The sequence below is a fragment of the Equus przewalskii genome, chromosome 2 (genome assembly GCF_037783145.1).
Source record: "Equus przewalskii isolate Varuska chromosome 2, EquPr2, whole genome shotgun sequence".
NCBI classification, from domain to species: Eukaryota; Metazoa; Chordata; class Mammalia; order Perissodactyla; family Equidae; genus Equus; species Equus przewalskii.
Window position 1 is genome coordinate 39717598 of NC_091832.1, and position 19623 is coordinate 39737220.

Below are 19623 nucleotides of genomic sequence, written 5' to 3' on the forward strand. Positions count from 1 at the left end.
TGTGAACAGGCCTATATCTATTAAACAAATTCAATCAATAATTAATAACCTTCCAAAACAGAGAGCACAAAGCCCAGATGAGTTCACTGGTGACTTCTACCAAACATTTAAGGAACAAATTATACTTATTCTCTACAATCTCCTTCAGAGATTGCTTCAGAGGATAGAAGCAGAGAGAATTCTTCCTAACTCACTCTATGAGGTTAGAATTATCCTAATACTAAAAGCAGACAAAGACATTACAAGAAAAGAAAACTACAGACAAATATCTCTCATGAACATAGATGCAAAAATCCTCAAGAAAATGTTAGCAAATTGAATCCATTAACATATAAAAAGAATTATACACCACAACCAAGTGGGATTTATCCCAGGTATGCAAGGATGGTTCAATATTAAAAAATTAATTAATGTAATCCATCACATCAACAATACATCATCACATCAACAGCTAAAGAAGAAAATCACTTCATCATATCAATAGTTGCAGAAAAAGCACTTGAACAGAGATGTGAAGTACCTCACTCAAGCTCACACAGCCAACAACTGGTTGAGAAAATGGGCTATTGGGAAAGCACACTACTGGCACAAAAATCACAGATGACAATCCTCAGAAAAAGAGACCCAAAACAGACCCTGGTATATATAAGAATTTGATTTTAAAAATAAATATGGCATCAAAAGTCTGTGGGGAATGGACGGTTTGCTCAGTGAACAAACTGGGGCAACTATTTAACAGTTTTGACAAACATTAAGTTCTAGTTTTCCCTGAACCAAACACAAAATAAAAACCCCCAAAAGATTCAGGAGTTAAATACGTAAATTCCATGCCTATGTAAATGCACACGAACATATAAGAAAATACAGACAAATATCTGATCTTGAGAGAACATTCTAAGCCAAAAGGATGTATAAACATATTTGATATATATATATTTTTAAAGATTTTATTTTTTCCTCTTTCTCCCCAAAGCCCCCCGGTTCACAGTTGTGTATTCTTCGCTGTGGGTCCCTCTAGTTGTGGCACGTGGGACGCTGCCCCGGTGTGGCCCGATGAGCAGCGCCATGTCCGCGTCCAGGACTCGAGCCAACGAAACACTGGGCCGCCTGCAGCGGAGCGCGCGAAGTTAACCACTCAGCCACGGGGCCAGCCCCCATATTTGATATTTTTAAATTTTTATTTTTATTCTTCTCCCCAAAGCCCCCCAGTACATAGCTGTATGTCCTAGCTGTGAGTGCCTCTGGTTGTGTGACATTTTTAAATTCTGTATGTTAAAAATAATAAAGCAAAAATGTGAAAATCAAACTAGAAACAAACTTGCAATAAATATACCAAGGGGTTAATACTGTACTCTATAAAAAGCACTTACAAATTAATAAGATAAAAACTAAAGCTGCAATAGAAAATAATTGACCATAGAGAAGAATGATTTCCAGAAGAAATATGCTTGTTTGATAAACATGTGCAAACACGTTTTGCCTTACCAGTATTTAGAGGAATCCACATATAAGCAACTCTGAAATGCCACATCTCATCCTTTAAATCAACAAATACCCCTTAAAAAATTATAATACTCAGAGATGGCCATGGTCTAGGGAAACAGGAACTCAGATACTGCAGGTAGAAATAAAAATGAGTACAATCTACAAATGACTAGAGCCTTAAAAGAGTATTTTAAAAGTTCATATACTTCCAGTCAACAATTTCACATTTGGGAGTATATTCTAAGGAAATAGATACGTAGAAAAATATTTGTGTGCAAAAAGTGAACTTTTTATAAGGAAAGTAAAAATTGGAAACTATATGAACATCTAGCAATAGACAACTAACTAAATTGTGGTAACTCAATGAAATGGAATATTTTGAAGCCATTAAAATATTTTTCTCCAGGGGCTGGCCCCGTGGCCAAGTGATTAAGTTCATGCGCTCCGCTTCAGTGGCCCAGGGTTTCGCCAGTTAGGATCCTGGGCGCGGACATGGCACTGCTCATCAGGCTGTCCCACATGCCACAACTACAAGGACCCACAACTAAAATATACAACTATGTACTGGGGGGATTTGGGGAGAAAAAGCAATAAAAAAAATTCTTTTTCCTCCAAAGACTGTATAATGACATATGAATACGTTTACAATTAATTAAGTAAAAAAGAAAGATATAAAAGTATAAAGATATTCTGATTAGGTAGGAAAAAAGATGTATGTGCATATAAAAGGCTTGAGAGTAAATATTGAAATATTAACGGTGATAAACAATTTATTCTCAATGATAAACAAGAATTATTTCTATAATCAGAAAAAGAAGGCTGCTTGAGGTTGAAAAAACTTATGTCTCCCCAAAGACAGTGAGGGGCAGAGTTGGGGGGCAGCGTAGAGCATAAGTCAAAGGTGTGAATAACGATCAGTGGGCCAGCCCGTGTTGTCTGCTCAGAGAGGAACCCAGAAAGCAATAGCAACAATTTTAGGGAACAGAAAGCAGGTTTGATCAGCCAAGGACGAACTGAGAGAAGAGCTGTGAGCTCAGTGCTGGTCTGAGCCCTTGAAACAAATCCTACATGGGGGCCTTCCTGGGGAGATGGTGTCGGGGTGGGGGAGGGCCTCAGGGAGCCCAGAGCTGAGACCTTGGCCGGTCCAGTCGTGGGTGCCGCGTCCAGCACCTCGGACAGGGGCCACCCTCGGATCAAGGCACATCCTCATGCTTCCCGGGCCAGCCGACAGCCGACAGCCGGGAAGGGTTTTAGGTCTGGAGTCGGGGCAGGAGAGGACCTGGTTCCCCCACCACGCTTGGCCCAGCCTAGACAGAAGCGAGGGGCTCCACTGCCCGCAGGGGAGGGGCGGGGAAAGAAGGGAAGAGCCGAGGGGACAGCAGGGGCACCATAAGGGGAAGCCGAGGCCAGAGCAGGTGAGAGGACAGAGTCCCTGAGCCACCAAACGCCCGGTCCTCTCCAGAGACGTCCCCTTTCCAAGCGCATCCCCGACCAGCTTCCACGCTCTCCCGAGCTTCCTTCGCCCCACAGCGCTCCGAGCCGGAACCTGGACCAGGACACCCCCTCAGTCCGCCCTCCCACAGGCCAGCTGCAGGTAGTTAGATGCAGCCCTCGCCCCAGGCGGCCCCTAAATCGCCGGCGTAACTCAAGTCTCTGGCCTGAACGTTGCGCAGCCGGGTGTGGGCGCCCCGGGCTGGCGGGCGCGCTCCTTCCTCCGCTCTCGCGCTCGGTCGGGCGCCCCGCTGCGCTTCTCCTACTTGAGCTTAGCCGACTGGGCATCCCGGAGAAGGCGGTTTCCTTCACCTCCTCTGCGTCCCCATTCCCCGCCCCCCCTCCAACTCCCACCTACTAACCCGGTTAACTCTCCATCATCCACTGGTCAGAGTGGGCAAAACAAAAACCTCGGGGAATTTAAATCATGTCGCCTTTGCTGGCGAGGGCACATCTGACTACAGTAGATTTACTTTCCTATTTATATTTGGTTTAGCGATGAATAAGAGAATTCCTCTGCGTTTCTCAGAAGATGCTTCAAGAGGGAATAAGATCTAATACCGGGGGGGCTGGCCCAGTGGCGCAGCGGTTAAGTTTGCACGATCTGCTTCTCGGTGGTCCCGGGTTCGCCGGCCCGGATCCCGGGTGCAGACATGGCACCGCTTGGCAAAAGCCATGCTGTGGTAGGCGTCCCACATATAAAGTGGAGGAAGATGGGCATGGATATTAGCTCAGGGCCAGCCTTCCTCAGCAAAAAGAGGAGGATTGACAGCAGATGTTAGCTCAGGACTAATCTTCCTCAAAAAAAAAAAAAAAAGAGCTAATACTGGAATTACCACATCAATGTTAGCTGTCAAGTTGTCTTAACTCCTTTAAACAACCCTAGGAGTTTGGCATTATCACTACCATCCTCACTTTACAAATGAGGACACTGAGGCACAGAGCACTGACGGCCCACAGCTGGTAAGTGGCAGAGCCTGGTTTTGAACCCAGGAGTCTGTCTCCAGAGTCCATGCCCCTAACCATAACACTATACTGCCTCATTCACAATCTAATGATTCCCATTTACTGAGCCCCTCCCATGCGCCAAGGGCTTTACACATATCCTTTCCCTATATTGTCACATCTCAATGTGATAAATGCTATCATTTGGGGTTTGCAGATGAAAATATATAACCTGGCCAGAGCCACCACCGTGGATAGATTCCCGGGCCCATAACCCCTGCTGGCTCCCGTGTGGGATCCTGACTTTCCCATGAATCCCTGCTGTAGAGAATGGCACAGGTGAATCAAAGCTGAAACTCCTCCACATTCACATAAAACTTAAAAATAATCTAAAAGGTTTCACTTCTGCTTCTTCTGTCCCTAAGTCCCTGGGGGGCACGATGGACAAAGTCGCTCCTCTTGGGCTCTCCAGCCGCAGCCCAATCCAGTGGAGCACTGGAATGGGAGTCTGGACCCACAGTTTCCAGTCCCAGGCCTGCCTATAATTTGCAGGGCGGCCTAGGGCAAACTTTCCTGCTCCTCGTTGGGCCTCAGGCTCCCCATTTGTGAAGGGGGTCGGGCCTGTGAGGTCGTGTACAGCCTCCTGTCTCCCGTCCCCCCCCCCACCCCCCGCCCCCGTGACCATCTTCTCTGACGTCGTGGGCCGCCTGCACACCGCTGCAGCTGGTGCAGACGCTCAACAACCTGTGGGCCTGAGGGCGGGGCCTGAGCCTGAGCGCGGGTCAGGGGCCGGGCTAGGGGACTGGGTGGGGCTGAAGCTCGGTTCGGAGGCTGGGCTGAAGGCGGGGCCTGGGGCCCGGGCTGGGCTGGGGACCAAAGCCTCAGCAGGACCTCCTGCCTGCCCTGTCCTCTCGCAGGTGGAGACCATCGGGGATGCGTACACGTCGGTGAGCGGGGTGCCTGAGCAAACCCGGGAAAGACATGCTGACAAGATCACCAGGACCTGGACCAGGACCTGGACCTGGTGGCCGCCGTGTCCCACAGGCCACGCGAGAGGCTGGAGCTGACGGCGGGCATCCACACCCGTGGGGCGGAGGGCGAGGGCCTGGGGCGCAAGGTGTGGAACGCTGGCAGGCGGCTTTCCTGACAGTGTAAGAGACATTGGTGCCAACACTCCCCGAGGTGCTCGGAGGTCTGGGGCCCTTCGCTCGGACCCCAGCCGGCCCGCCTCACATCCCGGCTCGGGCCGCGCGGCCCTGCCTCCTTCCCGCGGGTCCGCACCTGCCCCGCACCTGCCCCGCAGCCGCCGCGCCTCGCTCCTCCCCGCCTCCGGCTGCTCCTGCGGTCCTTAGATTTCAGCGGTGGAAGAACCACTTTAAGTCACGTGCTATGGACCCCCGGGAAGTTTATTTCTCCTCTGAGCCGCAGTCTGCTCTTCTGGGATAAAAATGCCCGATCCACAGGTCTGATGTTGAGATTAGACGAGAAAAGTCGTCCAAAGCTCCCAGCAGAGTCTCACGCAGAGCAGACCCTCAGTCCACGGCCCGGGTGCCCACGGCTCCCGGGGTCGTTCTCTGGCTTGACCTGCCCACTCCCACCCACCACTCGCTTGCCCCCCAGCGCTCCCCCCCGCCCTAAGCCGCGTGGCCCTGTCTTCCTCTCCGGGGAGACAGAACTTAAACACAAGCAGGCAGTCTCCATCCGCCTTCTCACCTGCTCTGCCTATTCTGATCTGCGCTGCCGCTACTGCCAGAAAAATCTCTCCTGAGACCCCTTTTGCCCCCGGGGGCTTCCACATGCGCACCCGGCAAACCCCAGCCTTCTCCTCCATCCGGCCTCTTAGCTGCGAATGTGTGGCACCGTGTGCCCTTCCCCAAACCAGCCTGCTCCAGGTCCTGCCTGCTCCCTCTGCTCTCCCCTCTCATAATGCCCCTCCTGTGCCTCTCTCATATTTAAATTCCACCCTTCCCCTGAAGCTCAGCTCAATGCCTCCTCCTCCAGGAAGCCTTCCTTGGCACTGCAGCTGAGGTGGTCTTTTTCATGAACCGTGTTTGGCGTGGAGCATCAGCTCAACCACAAGCCACACCTGCACGAAAGACGGTGCCTGTGAGATTGCATTTCAAGGGGAAATCAAGGTCAAGGTGAGGGTTTGCTGTGGGCAAAAAGCAAGACCTACGTTGACTGTGGGGTCCTCATCTTTGATAGAGAATTCTGCTGGAAGGTTCTAGAAGCATTTGGGGGTCATTTGAAGGGTACACCCTCATACTTTGACTTCTTCCTTGGTTTTCTTACCCCAGGGGTTGGAGCTAATTCTTTTTCAGAAGGGAGTTGTCAAGCTGTCGCCTCGCTCTGCTGTTCCACAGTCCTCTGTAACCTGCGGAGTACGTCGTGGGATCCCAGTGGAACCTCCATTTCTATCAACGCCCTCCAGCCGGCACCACCAGGGGCACAGCCGGGTTGAACAGGCTGGGTTTCCTCCTCGCTGCAGAGGATGAGAAAGCACCCCATGGGGACAGGGGCGTTTCAGTAGGAGAGTGTAGAAAAGACTTAGAGGACTCAGGCTTAACTTGGGTGATTTGGGGGAAAGTCTAAGGAAGTGGGGCTTTGCTCTGGGTTGGGTGCTGTCAGAGAGCAGGGACGATTCAATGATTCCGTATCTCAACACGTTTTCTCTGTAGGGAGGGAGACCGAAGCGAGGCCAAAGCTATAACTGGTGAAGAAATAGCAGTCACTCATGAGCTGGGAGAGGGGATGTTTGTATTTGCGGCTTGGACAATATTCCTGCTTTGTCTGTGTTCAGACATGATTACGGGGGATCTTTTTGGTGTTGAGCCACGTGGTCACAGAGTGGCCTTGTCTGACACTGATGTTCCGTGACATTATGTTCAACAGGAGAGCACCAGGGCCCAGCTGTGAGTGCCCAGTCAGCTCCCGAAGGTCGGGGGCTGCATTTCTCTTTCTCAGCCATGATTCCTTCTCTTGTCATCACCCTGGTTGGCTCAGCCTATGTGCCTACAAAACCCAGTCAGGGCAGCCCAGAAAACTAGGTTGGATTAATAACACAAGACAAGAACAGTTGGGATGGACAGTTGGCTGCACACATAGTAACAGGTTACCCAGACGAATCTAGAAGACTCTGGGATCATTTGTGGCCCTGGATCATCCATGCCATCCCTTCCTGTGCTTGGTGAGGACCTCTGAGAGGCCGCTGTGGGTCATTCATTGGTTCCATGAATGTTTCCTGAGCGTCTGCCCTGTTCTGATCCATGAGGTAGCCCAGGGGGTGGGAGACGTGGTCTTGCCCCCAGGAAGCAGTCCGATGCTTCTCCTCCCAGAAGCTGACGGAATGGGCAGTCAATGAGTCGGTCAGTGTGGCCTTGGTCCCCCCTCTCAGGGCATAGGGAAGATGAAAACGTACTGGCTCCTTGGGAACAACCATTATGGCGTCCAGGATGACAGCCTCATGTCACTGGAGGCCAGCCCAAGCCCAGATTCAAGCCCCTCAGGCCCACCCAGCCCCTGGTCAGCGGGTAAGGAGAGGAGGCAGGGGGATCAGGAGGGAGAGGGGCTGGAAGCAACTGCCACCAAGAAAGGGGCAGAGAGTGGGAGGAAGGGAAGCTCCTTTGGACATTAGAGTGGAGAGGGTGCCAATGTCACTACAAGACATACTCTGACCCTGGGCTTGGAGAAGAAAGTGGGGAGGAGAAGGTGGGCACCATTTATAGGTACCATGGTTCTACCAAATAGTAGTGGAAACCCAGTTCAAGCTGGGCTTAAGCATAATGGGGGATTTATTGGCTCATGTTAATGAGAAGTGTTACATGGGTTCAGGTATAGCTGGATCCAGGGGTTCAAGTGCTGTCATTAGGATTCTGCATCTCTCCGTCCCCTGGATACGCTTCCATTGTGAGGGCTTCCTGTGCATGTGGCTTACTCCATGAGGGAGGAAAATGGCTTCCTGAGAGCCTTTGATCCCATTTCATCCCAGTGGACAGAGGCTGTCTCTTGCCCAGGCGTCTCAGCAAAAGTTCCATCTCTGTGGCCTGGCCTGGAAAGAAGGTGTTTCCTTCCTGGAAAGAAGGTGTCAGAGTGGTTAGCATCACCCAAACCGTAGAGACAGGAGTGGGGGGGGGGAGGTCTCCTGGAAGGAAAAGTGAAGCATACTTGTTAAAATGGATGGTGGACAAGAAAAACGTGGTGGCTACGGCTGTGAGAGATGGAGAGTCTCTAGGTACCTGTCCGCTTCAGGTCGATTCTGTGATTGCCTTATTTGCGTGTCCCGCAGGAATCCTGACCTCAGGCACAAATGTGTCCGTGTGAGTTCGCTTGCTCATCCCCTTGTGCCAAGTGAGAGTTACAAGCAGCCTACATACGACTCTATCCCAGCGCGTCTCTGACTTTCATGCCCACCTCCTTCCTGGACCGGATGTGGTCTGCCTGGAATGAGCTCCTGGAGTTCCCTGTGTCTCTGTGGCAACATCTCCTGTTTAATCTTAGGGTAATGTGTCTCCCCTGTGTGACTAAGGGATTCGGTGTGTCCTGAGCCCCCCTGAGTCACTAGAGTCCGTTATTGTGTCTGCCTGGTGTGGAATTCCATAAACAATGGGATTTAATATGATTCTTGTGGTTAATTCCAATGCAGTATTTTCAGAACATCAGGATCAGCGTTGAGCGTCTGCACAGAGTTAATTTCCGTAATGGGACAGCTCCTAGATTTTACTCCCTAGAGTGTGAGCTATGCCAAGGCAGGGATTTTAGGTTGGTTTGTTTGCTGATACGTCCCAAGCGCCTAGAACAGTGCCTGTTCTAATAGAGCTCACAATAAGTGCTCAAAAAATGTTTTTCCAACGTATGAGTCTACTGTCTGTTAGCGGTTTATTTTCTCAGAAATAGAGATAATGTCCTCATATTTTAAAATATCTCCTCTTTCAAATCTCATGACCTGTTGGATCAAGTCAGCTAAGCTTGACACTAATTCACTATGACTTTTCTTCAATACTAATTAATATTATCAGGCTTGAGTTATTGCCCAAGTAGTACCTCTTGCCTACTCTGGGGATGGACTTTTTCGTCCACAAATGTTTGAGTTTTGATATGTGGCCCTTCCTCTTGAGAAACAATGTTGGTAGGGAAATGAGTGTACACTGGCGTCTTGGTTTTGCCTTATAGACAAGTATGAATTGTGTGAACCATGGCAAGTCCTTCCTACTTCCCCACCGTTGGCCAACCAGTAGCTTTGTCCATTTCTCACCACAGAGACTAAATTCTTCACTGATGGGGTCAAAATTTCTTCCCAGGTGTTGGTTCACCTGGTCCTTGATAGTAACCATGGAACCCTTTGGAGAGCCCTGGGATGTGACAGAATGGTTGTTGAGAATGGCCTTTGTTGCCTTAGTTGATTGGGTAAAGGACTCAGAGAATACTGGTTGAGTTGATATGGACTCCTCTCAGCAGTGGCAGTCACAGCCTCTCTAAAGATCTGAAGCTACAGGAAGAGGACCTCAGAAAAGTCCCTGCTCTTCAGACAAGACACAAAGTGAGCCTAGAGCAGGAGGTACAAACCCATGTGACCTGAGAGGACAAAGACTGAACTGGAGCGAGTGGATCCCCCTGCGGGAATCATTGGCAGCTCCCTGCAGCTGGTTGAGACCATGCAGAAAGAGGGACCCAGGGCTGCCAGAGAAGCCAGGGATCTAGAATCTTATATAAAATTTCCAGATTTTTAAGTGTTGAGAATTAATTTAAAACTGAAAAACAAGATCGGACTGCCAATTTGTCATCTCTGGCATAACTGGGTGATGATAATGACACTAGCTAGCGTTTAGGTGTCCTTGCTGTAAGCCAGGTGCTGAGGAATGCTTTGTGATCCTTTGCTCCCCTGACAACCCTATGAGGTAGATGGAGAGCTGTCGTTCACTACATTTCATGTCAAACAATATAAAATACAAAATCGACAAACTGGAATCTAATCAGTCTTGCAGATCAGTGTCTAGTTTACAGGAAGTTTAGAGGATATTGGCACAAGTTAAGTTTAGAGGGAGAAGTACCTACCATGAGGGAAAAAATCAGACAAATTTAGGATGAGGGACATTCCTTAGGACAACTGACCCAGTCCTTCAAAAATCAATCACACACACATGTGCATAGACGCACACACAAGGTGTCAGGGAGCAAGAGCTGTTCAGATTAAAAGGGACTAAACAACCATAATTACCAAACGCAATGTGAGGATCCTTTTTGGATCTTGATTTGAACTAACGAGTGATAAGAAGCCATTTTGGAGGCAAGTGGGGAACTTTGAATATAGACTGACAGTCTTCTCATCAGAAACAACAGAGGCTAGAAGACAGTGGAATGACCGCCTTTAAGGTGCTGGGGGAAAAAACTGTTAATGCAGAATTCTGTATTCAGCTAAGATAGCCTTCAAATATGAGAGTGAAATAAAGACTATTTCAGACAGAAAGAAGAGTTGAGAAAATCTGTCTTCAGCAGAACTGCATGACCAGATATGCTGAAGGAAGTACTTTAATTTGAAAGGAAATGATGCAAAGGGGGAAACTGATGTCCATGAGGGCATGGAAGGCACCAGAAAGGGTAAATGCATGGCTAAAAGTAAAACTAACTTTTATTTTCTTAATGTTTTTAACAGGTAACTGTTTAAAGCACAAATAATTATTTCGTATTTGGGAGTTTGTAACCTAGGTGGAAGTGAAATATATAACATTCATAGCACCAAGAAGGAGGTTAAATGGAATTATGCTGTCTTAATGTATTTACCTTTTACCTGAAGTGGTAAAATATTAATCCTAGGTCTGGAAACTTAACAGTGTATATTATAATCTCTAGAGCAGTATAAAAAGGCATAGCTAAAAAATGAATAAAGGCAACAAAATGGAATATAAAGTTATTCAGTTAGCCTAAAAGAAGTCAGGAAAGGAGTAACAAAGAGGAAGAAGAATAAATAGAAAATAGGAAGATGATAGACACACCCAACCGTATCAATAATTACACTAAATGTAAATGAACGAAATCTTCTAATTAAAGGCCAGAGGTTATCCAGTAGGGTCAAAACAACAAGACTCAACCATGTGCTGCTACAAGCCACACATTTTAATATAAAGACACAAATAGGTTGGCAGTAAGAATAGAAAATCATATACCACATCCTAGCAATCATTATAAAATTTGTGTGGTTATGTTAATATCAAACCATATAGGCTTTAAGACAAGGAATGTTACCAGGGGTAAATAAGGACATTTCATAATGATGAAAGGGAGATTTCATTGGAAAGACATACCAATCCTACGTGATTATTCGCCTAATAATGGACTTTCAAAATGCAATGAAGCAAAAACGGACAGACTAAAGGGAAAACACAAAAATCTTACAGAATATGTTGTTTGACCAGAAAAGAGTTGAATTAGAAATAAAAAAAAATGAGTCGTCTAGAAAAGCCCTATATGCTTGATAATTAAACAACACTCTTCTAAATAATCCATGGTCCAAAGGAGAAATCAAAAGAGAAATTAGGAGCTATTTTAAACTCAATGATAATAAAAAACGAATGCATCAAAAATTGTAAGATTCAGCTAAAGTAGTCCTTAGAAGGAAGTCTGCAGTTTTAAATGAAAGATTTAAAAATAAATATTCTGAGTTTCTACCTTAAGAAGCTAGAAAAAGAAGAGCAAATTAACCCCAAAGCAGGGATAAAAATGGATCATAAACCTAAACATAAAAGCTATAATCATAAAGCTTCTAAAAGAAAACATAAGAGAGTATCTTTGTAAGCTTGCAGGAGACAAAATTTAATTACAGAGAACAGCAAAAAGCATTACATATAATAGAAAATTGATAATTTGCATTCCAGCAACAGTAAAAACTGCTCATTAAGTCAACGTAAATGAAAGCAAAAAAATGAAAAACAAGCTACAGACTGGGAGATAATATTCACAATATACACATCTGGCAAAAGGACTTGTACGCAGAATATACAAGCAAATCCTACAAATCCATTAATAAAAAGAGAACCCAAGAAAAAATGGGCAAAAACCTGAATGGACACTTCCCAAAAGAAGATATATGAATGCCCAATAAGCACATAAAAAGTGCTTAACATAATTTCTCAGCAGGAAAATGGAAACTAAAACCACAACAAAAGACCACTCTCTAGAAGAGCTAAAATTAAAAAGGTTGAGTTCTGCAAATGTTGGTGAAGATGTGTGGCATTGGCTAAAGTAAAGCTGTTTATGTTAAAGCTCACCACAACCTACAGTAATTAAAACAGTGTGGTTTGGGTGCAAGGATAGATAAATAGACAAATGGAAAAAAGTAGAAAGTCCAGAAGTAGAGGCATGCATTTATAGTCACCTGGTGAACAACAACCACACGTGTTAGTCAACTACAGCATTTTTAAGTAGATGGTGCTGTCTCAACTGGATATCCAAATGGAGAAAAAGAACCTTGACACCTTACACCATATATGCAGACCAATTCCGAGTAGATCATAGACCCAAATGTGAAAGATTAAGCAACACCTCTTCTAAAAGATAAACCAAGAGAGTATTTCTGATCTTGAGGGATTTCTTAAATAGGAGTCTAAAAACACTTTTCCATAAAGGGAAAGACTAATGAATGGGGTTACATTAAAATTAAGATCTGCTAAGACACCATTAAGAAAGTTAAAATGTAAGTCGCCAAGTGGGAAAAGATATTTGCAATACATATATGGGACAAAGGATTTCTATCCAGAATGTATAAAGAACTACCAATCAATAAGAAAATGGCAATCTACTAGAAAACTGGGCAAAACTTGAAAGGCATTTCACAAAAGAGGAGATGCGAATGGCTGATAAGCATATGAAAAGTGGTCAGTATTATTAGTCGTCAGGGATGTGCAAACTAAGACCACAATGAGATACCATTATGCACCCACCAGAGTGGATAAAATATTTAAAAATGACAATGCCAGGTGTTGGTGAGAATGTGGAGCGACTGGAACTCTCATACGCGGCAGGTGAGAGTGTCAATTGATGCAACCTCTTTGAAACCCTCTGTGGAAGCATCTACTGAAGCTGAACACGCACACACCCTATGATCCAGCAATTCCACTCCTAGGTGCATAACCAGAAAAATAAGTATGTGTATATATGTACCAAAACACATGGACAAGAATTTCCACGGCAGAATTATAACAGATAACAACCCAAACGTCCACCAACATTACAGTGGACGAATTGTGGCTCATTCATACATATAAACAGCAACGAGGAAGGCAGAACCACAGCACACACACACACACGTACACACACGACTATGTGGATGAATCTTACAAACTTGATCTCAAGAACAAGAAGGGTACAAAAGAGTACGTACTGAGTGACTCCATCTTATAAATTGCCCGAACAGGCAAAACTTATCACCGATGATAGAAGTCAGAACGGTGGTTACCCTTGGTGGGAACGTGGGGGGTATGAGGGAGGTTTTGGGGGGCTGAGAATGTTCTGTACCTTGATCTGTCTGGTTCACTGTAAAAATCCATCAAGCTGTACGCTTTGTGCCTGTTTCTATCAATAAGAACATTTTCTGTGTGTGTAACGCTTTAATGAAAGAAAAAGATTGGGTGAAACAAATATGGCAAAATGATGATGACGGATTTATGGGGGTTCTTATACTGTTTTCTCAACTTTTATGATGTTTGACATTTTTTATAATAAAAGAACACAATGTAACAACCATATGGCACTGTTGCCAGTCAGAATTGGCGCTGTGCCAGCTGGAAGACCAGGCGCACTGGGTAGGTGCTATCACGATCTCTATATCACAGATGCAGAAAGTGGGGCTCAGAGAGGTTAAGTAACTTGCTCAAGATCACACTGCTGATGGGTGATGTCCAGGACAGGCAGTCTGGCCCCAGGGCTGCCGGCTTAACTACTCCATGATGCTTCTCCCTTTGTGGCCTACTCAGCAGAAGGTGGTCAGCAGGACTGGGTCCTGGGGACCGCTATCTGGACTGAGGGCTGTGGACGCTGATGTTCCCCTCTGAGTGGAGGCCTCCCTCCCACCCTCACTGATCAGTCAGACTCAACGAGAGCCTGAGTGTAGTGTCCTGGGCATAAGATTTGGCAGAAAGGACACACTCAATAGATGTTAGCTGTGGGGCACAGCACCAGATCTGCTCCTCTTTTCCTCCCTCCAGCTGAGCTGCCCACTTCTCCAGGGTTCCTCCTCAGCGCAGGCGGGTGGGTCGTTAGGCTGGGAGAGGGAACATAGGGGAGGTGTATAGTGGCAGCGGCCACAGGCTCCTGATGGTCATGATTGTTGTGAAAATTTTGGGCTGATCAGAAATAGAGATGACATGAGGCCGCAGCTGGCCTCTCTGATCGTTCTCTCTGAACTCAAACAGCCGGGGCATTGTGCAGAAAATTGCCTTGTTCCACGCTACAGCAATTAGCCAGCCTTCCTCCCAGCCTGGCTCTTGGCAGCAGACACGCCTTCATCCATTTGTCCATTCATCCTGTCATCCATCCATCCATCCATCCATCCACCCATCCATCCTGTCATCCATCCATCCATCCATCCATCCATCCATCCATCCTGTCATCCATCCTGTCATCCATCCATCCATCCATCCATCCATCCACCCATCCATCCATCCATCCATCCACCCATCCATCCTGTCATCCATCCGTCCATCTATCCATCCATCCATCCATCCATCCGTCCTGCTTTGAGCCTTCCAGCTGCAACTTTCTAAGGTTCTGGCAGGAAGAATACCCACGCCTTTTGTAGGGTCAAGTTTAGGAGCTAACCTCCTGAGAGGCAGCCTGGCCTGTGCCCCTGCCCTCCGTTGTCTCACCCCCACCCTTTCCTGTGGCCGGGGATGACTTTGGGGATGCAGGGTCCACTGGAAATGCTCCTGCTGTGTGTCCAGCAGGTGGCAGTGAAGGCTCTCTCTTCACCTGGGTGACACTGCCGGCTCTCTCCTCGCTGGCCAGACTGAGAATACAGAGCAGCGGCTCAGCCTGAGGCCAGCAGGCGAGGCAAGGGAACTCTTGCAGGAGATCCTGGTCCCTGTGTTGGCACTCCTAGACTGTGAAGGAGCGCCTGTCCCCCTCCTGTCTGGGATCAGCTGCATAGTGATCAGAGCCAACCTTACTCTGTCTTCCCTGAGAGTCGTGCCTGGTGCACTGAAAAGGGCATAGATCTTACAGTGACACAGACCTCAGTTCAAATCCCAGCTCTGCCTATTGAGGGCTATGTGACCTTGGGCAAGTTGCTTCATCTCTCTGAGCCTGTTGGCTCACCAGTAAAATGGGGTAATGATGCCTAATGCCCAGGTTAGCGTCAGGGTTCAATGAGTCAGCATGTAAAAGCACCAAGTCGTAATAGGTGGCCCGCAAGTGTTGGTTCCCTCCCCCTCCCCAGGCCTGGTGTGGGCGGCCTGTCAGCAGCCAGAGCCCAGCGTGGGCCTGTATTTCTGACGCCCTCTGTACCATTCCCTGAGTAAGAACAGAATTGGGCTCCTGGTAAGACAGAACTGAGGGGACGGGGCAAGGAAAGACCCAGAAACTCCTTCCTCCAGCCCAGTAACAGCCACACTGGTGTCCGCCCCGCGGGGCACTCGGGGACATTGCCCGATTTTCCAGTGTCTCCTGCATCTTTCACAACAGGGCTGCAGGGAAAGTTCCACTTGACTTCAGAAATAATTGGTTTTCTAGAAAAAGGCTGGCAAGGCAGACATCATAATATTCATAAGTTAAAACATATAAAAGATCTGAGATTTTAAACAAACAACAAAACCCAGTCCTGGTGGTGGGAGGGGGCTTCAGTTTAGTTCCGTTGGAAAGGCCGGGTCTAGACGGCCCAACCGGCAAACAGGTGGGTGGTTGGGGCATCAGTTTCTGAGCAGGGCTGGCAGAACATCCCGGGCTGGCCGGAGCCTCCAGCGGGGAAAGCGACTGGACCCGAGACAGGACCCGCACCCCAGAAGCAGCCATTAAGCCAGGGGAGGGGTGGGCAGCAGGCCCCAGAGTTAAGTCAGGGGAGGCACTAAGCAGGTGCTTCCAAGGTGTGTGTGTGTCCTGGGCGTTCAGAGGCTGGAGCCTCCTGCATTGGTGGGTTGAACTGGTGGCGGAGGGGTGTCTTTGGTCCTAAGTGGCTTCCCTTGGGTCTCCTTTAGGGCACGAGGAATGCTGGATAGTCTCAAAGGGAGGGTCCTCGGCAGCCCAGTTCGCTCCTGTCCTGGAGGCATCTCGGCTGCCCTTCCCCCGCCGGGGATCTCCGATCTCAGGGCTGTGGACTCCCGAGGGGCAGGCAAGCCCCAGTGATTCGAGGACCTTCTGGAGGGTGAGGAGCCCGACAGGTGAGACACAGGAAGCCCTCGGCTGGGGAGGGGGCCTTGGAGGTAGGGCAGGTCTCAGCCTGGGGCTCCTGAGATTGACACTGGAATCTGTCCATCAGCGACGCCCTGGCCATCACCTGACCTTTCTTTTTGGCATTCCACCAGCCAGGCCTGCGGAGGGTGGGGGCTGTCTCGGGAGCTGCAAAAATCTTCACGTCACATGCCCCATCAGCACCTCAGCAACCTTATCTCCACCCTTAGCTTTTCTCAGGGTGCTGAGAGCAGGGAGCTGGGAGTTCGGGTACCAGGGTGGGGTTGGCTCTCCCGGTGCAAAACTGCAGACAGTGGCTCCCATTCCTGCAGGCAGCCCCACCCCTTCCCTCACCACACAGCCTCGCCGTGGCTGAGCGGAAGGAGCACCCCTTCGGAATCAGAGGGACCTGAGTTGAAGTCCCTTCTCTGCCTCTGCTGTGTGACACTTGCAAAGTACTCCACGCATCTGGGCCTCAGTTTTCCTAATCTGTAGGATGAACACAGCAGACCTGCCTAGTCTGCTCACAGGGTCAGGGTGACAATTCTACAAGACAACGTGCTTTGTAAAAAAGAAAAGCATCATCTCACAGCAGATGCTGTCCCCTAGCCCTCTCCACAGCTGGGTACCTCCTGCAGACGCGTTTTGCTAAAAATTTTTAACAGTAAAAGAAATATTTTAAAAATTTTGACCAAGAATAAAAAATCAGACTTCTGCAGAAGATTTCGAATTGACTTGTGCATCTGACAATACCGGTACGTTGCCCCCAGACGGCACTCAGACCCGCTGAGCTGCTCCCTTCAGACAAGGTCCCCAGGTCCCCACAGCCCTCCGCATGCCCTGCGACGTCCCCATACCTGGGCCCAAGGTCAGATGCTGTTTGTCACCTGGTTGCTTCGCCCCTTGCACTACTTACCTGGCGCCTCTGAGGGGTTGAGTTTGCAGCCCCTGTGTCACCCACATGGGAAGTGCAGTGTTAGCTTCAGTCCCTCTGGTCATTTCAAGGCTTGGCACCCCTTCCGGCCGTGGAAAAGTCCCCCTCTTCTTCCGCTGCTCCCTCTAGCCTGGCGCCTGTGCCCACCCTCCTGCCACCAAGCACCGACTCTGGCGGTGGCAGCGACCAGGAAGGTGGCCGGTCTCCGGCTCCTTTCAGAAGAGTGGCTCTTTATCCACTCCGATGATAAATTGCATTTTCCTGTCCTGACAGCCAAAGGCTCGGATGAACCTAGACAGTTTGGGGCCTTGGAGGAGCTGCCCGAGACCCCGATGCTCTTCCCGGGCCGTCTGACTGAGTGCACTGCCAGGTCCCATCCACCCTGTCTGTACCTTCCCTCCCCCAACCCTGGCACCGACGAGCGTGGGCAGCGTGATCCGACTCCCGGGTTGTAGGCCAGGAGACCATCACAGGAGCCAGGCCCCAGGGCCCCAGGAGGGAGCTCCCGCCACGCACAATCCCTCTGGGGAGCCCCTGGATGTGGGGTTTGGGCTCTGATTACAGCAGGAGGAGGCCCGGGAGGGCCCGCTCTACCTTTTCCCCTTTGTGACATGTCCATCTCCCAGCAGGACTATGAGTCCCGATGGGCAGTGTCCCTGGGTGCCTCCTGAATCTGCTTCCCAGCCACCGATCACTGGGCCTGCTGGTGGCCCCTTTAGAAAGGTTTTCTGCCGCTGAGCACAGGGCCGGTGAGGGAAAGGGCTGCTGGCCAAGCCTTTCCAGGCCGGGATGTACATGCCCGGCTGTTTCCTGGGATCACCTTCTTTGTCTGGGTGTAGGACAACACACGACTGTCTCAGACACATCACTTCTCACGGGAGCCACACCCTCCTTCCAGGAATGCCACCTACATCCTAGGACTTTGGAGCTGGGTGTCTTCATCCAACACTAGGGTTCTGTGTAACCTCAGGCAAGTGGGACAACCCCTCTGGCCTGCGTACTTACGAGGTCTAGAAGAATCTGAAATGGAGTACTCCAAAGAAGGGACTGGACAGAGGCCGTGGAGAGAGGGCTGCATGAGGATCGTGGGCAACCCCATGCGGACAGCGAAGCAGAGGCTGCGGGTCAAATTTCCTGAGTTCACATCCCAGTTCCACCCCTTGGTGACTCCACAACCTGGGGGAACAATAAAGTTCTCATCTCAGAGGATGCCTGCGAGGAGTAAATGAAGTTGTGCGCGAGAAGCTCCTGGCACCATGGTCAATGCTCAGAGAAGCCTAGCAATTGTTATTATCAATACCACAATGAGACAGAACCTGCAAAATGGAACACAGCGGCTGCCCTGGGGCACGGTGTCAGCCGACCCAGGATTCCTATAGTAGAGGCTGGGCTTAGGTGGGCCGGATGTCCAGTGGGGTGGGGACCTGGATGAGAGTCACAGGCGTATGTGCCGCCCTGAGCTGGCAGACGACATGGGGGAGGCAGGATGAGCTCCGGCGGCTGCTGTTGCTATGGGACCCCGGCCTGGTGGGCCATGCGCTGCCCTCTCCCGAGCTGAGTCCTCTGGGTCTGGTCACACGGAACACGCGGCAGGGACACGGGTCCCTCCACCGAAACCCATACAAGGATGTGGGCCTGTGCTCACCAGTTCGGATCATGGGGACGCAGGGGGTTCACCTTCTCCAAGGAAGGGGCAGGGACAAGAGGGAAAACAGGGAGCTATTTTGAGAAGGTGTCGAAGGCCGGGACACTAAAATTAGACCTTTCGTTCCTAAAAAGACATTGGCGCCAACCAAGGCCTGGAGAGGGGCTCTTCAGCGTGGAATGTGGCCCCAGGACGGGCTCCCGCGGGCCTGGGCAGTGAGGTCAGCCTGCAGGACCAATGGGACTGCCCAGTGGCTGGTGGTCATGGGCCCCTCTCCCCACCGGCCCCGCCCATGAAATTCTGGAGCTGGTTCCAGCCCTTCCTGCCTGCGCCAGGCAAGCGGGAAGGCGAGGGCCGGAGCTGCCCATTCCCGGTGCCGCCTGACCTTCCCGCTGCATTTGGCCTTTTTTGACTGTCCCTTTGTCTCCTGTGCTTTCTGCCTCATTCCGGGGTGTGCGCCCAAAAGGAGGGGGATGCTCAGAAGCAGTGGCCATCTTGGATCCTGGAGCTCCCGGGGCCGGGCTGCGAGTGTGAGCCAGTGAGGGGCCAGCTGTCCCAGCCCAGAAGTCCCCCCAAGGTCCAGCCTGACTGCCTCTCTGCCCATGCTCCAGCCACACACTGTTCTCCAACATGCCAATTTCTTTGGCCAAGGCCTGCCCACCTGCTGCCCTCTCCTCCTTGCTCAGCTGAGCCCCACTCACTCAGCGTCAACGTCACTTCCTCAGAATGGCCTGCCCAGGCCAACCTCAGG

General features: G+C 49.6%; 1 long non-coding RNA gene across 1 annotated transcript; it reads right to left on the reverse strand.

Moving 5' to 3' along the window:
• Positions 1-7694: 7694 nt before the first annotated feature.
• On the reverse strand, positions 7695-18905 carry LOC139080868 (uncharacterized). The gene is made up of 3 exons (XR_011535694.1): positions 18544-18905; positions 18233-18403; positions 7695-7991 (listed from the first exon to the last, which is right to left on the reverse strand). It is a non-coding gene; the product is annotated as an uncharacterized lncRNA (long non-coding RNA).
• Between the last annotated feature and the right edge of the window lie 718 nt (positions 18906-19623).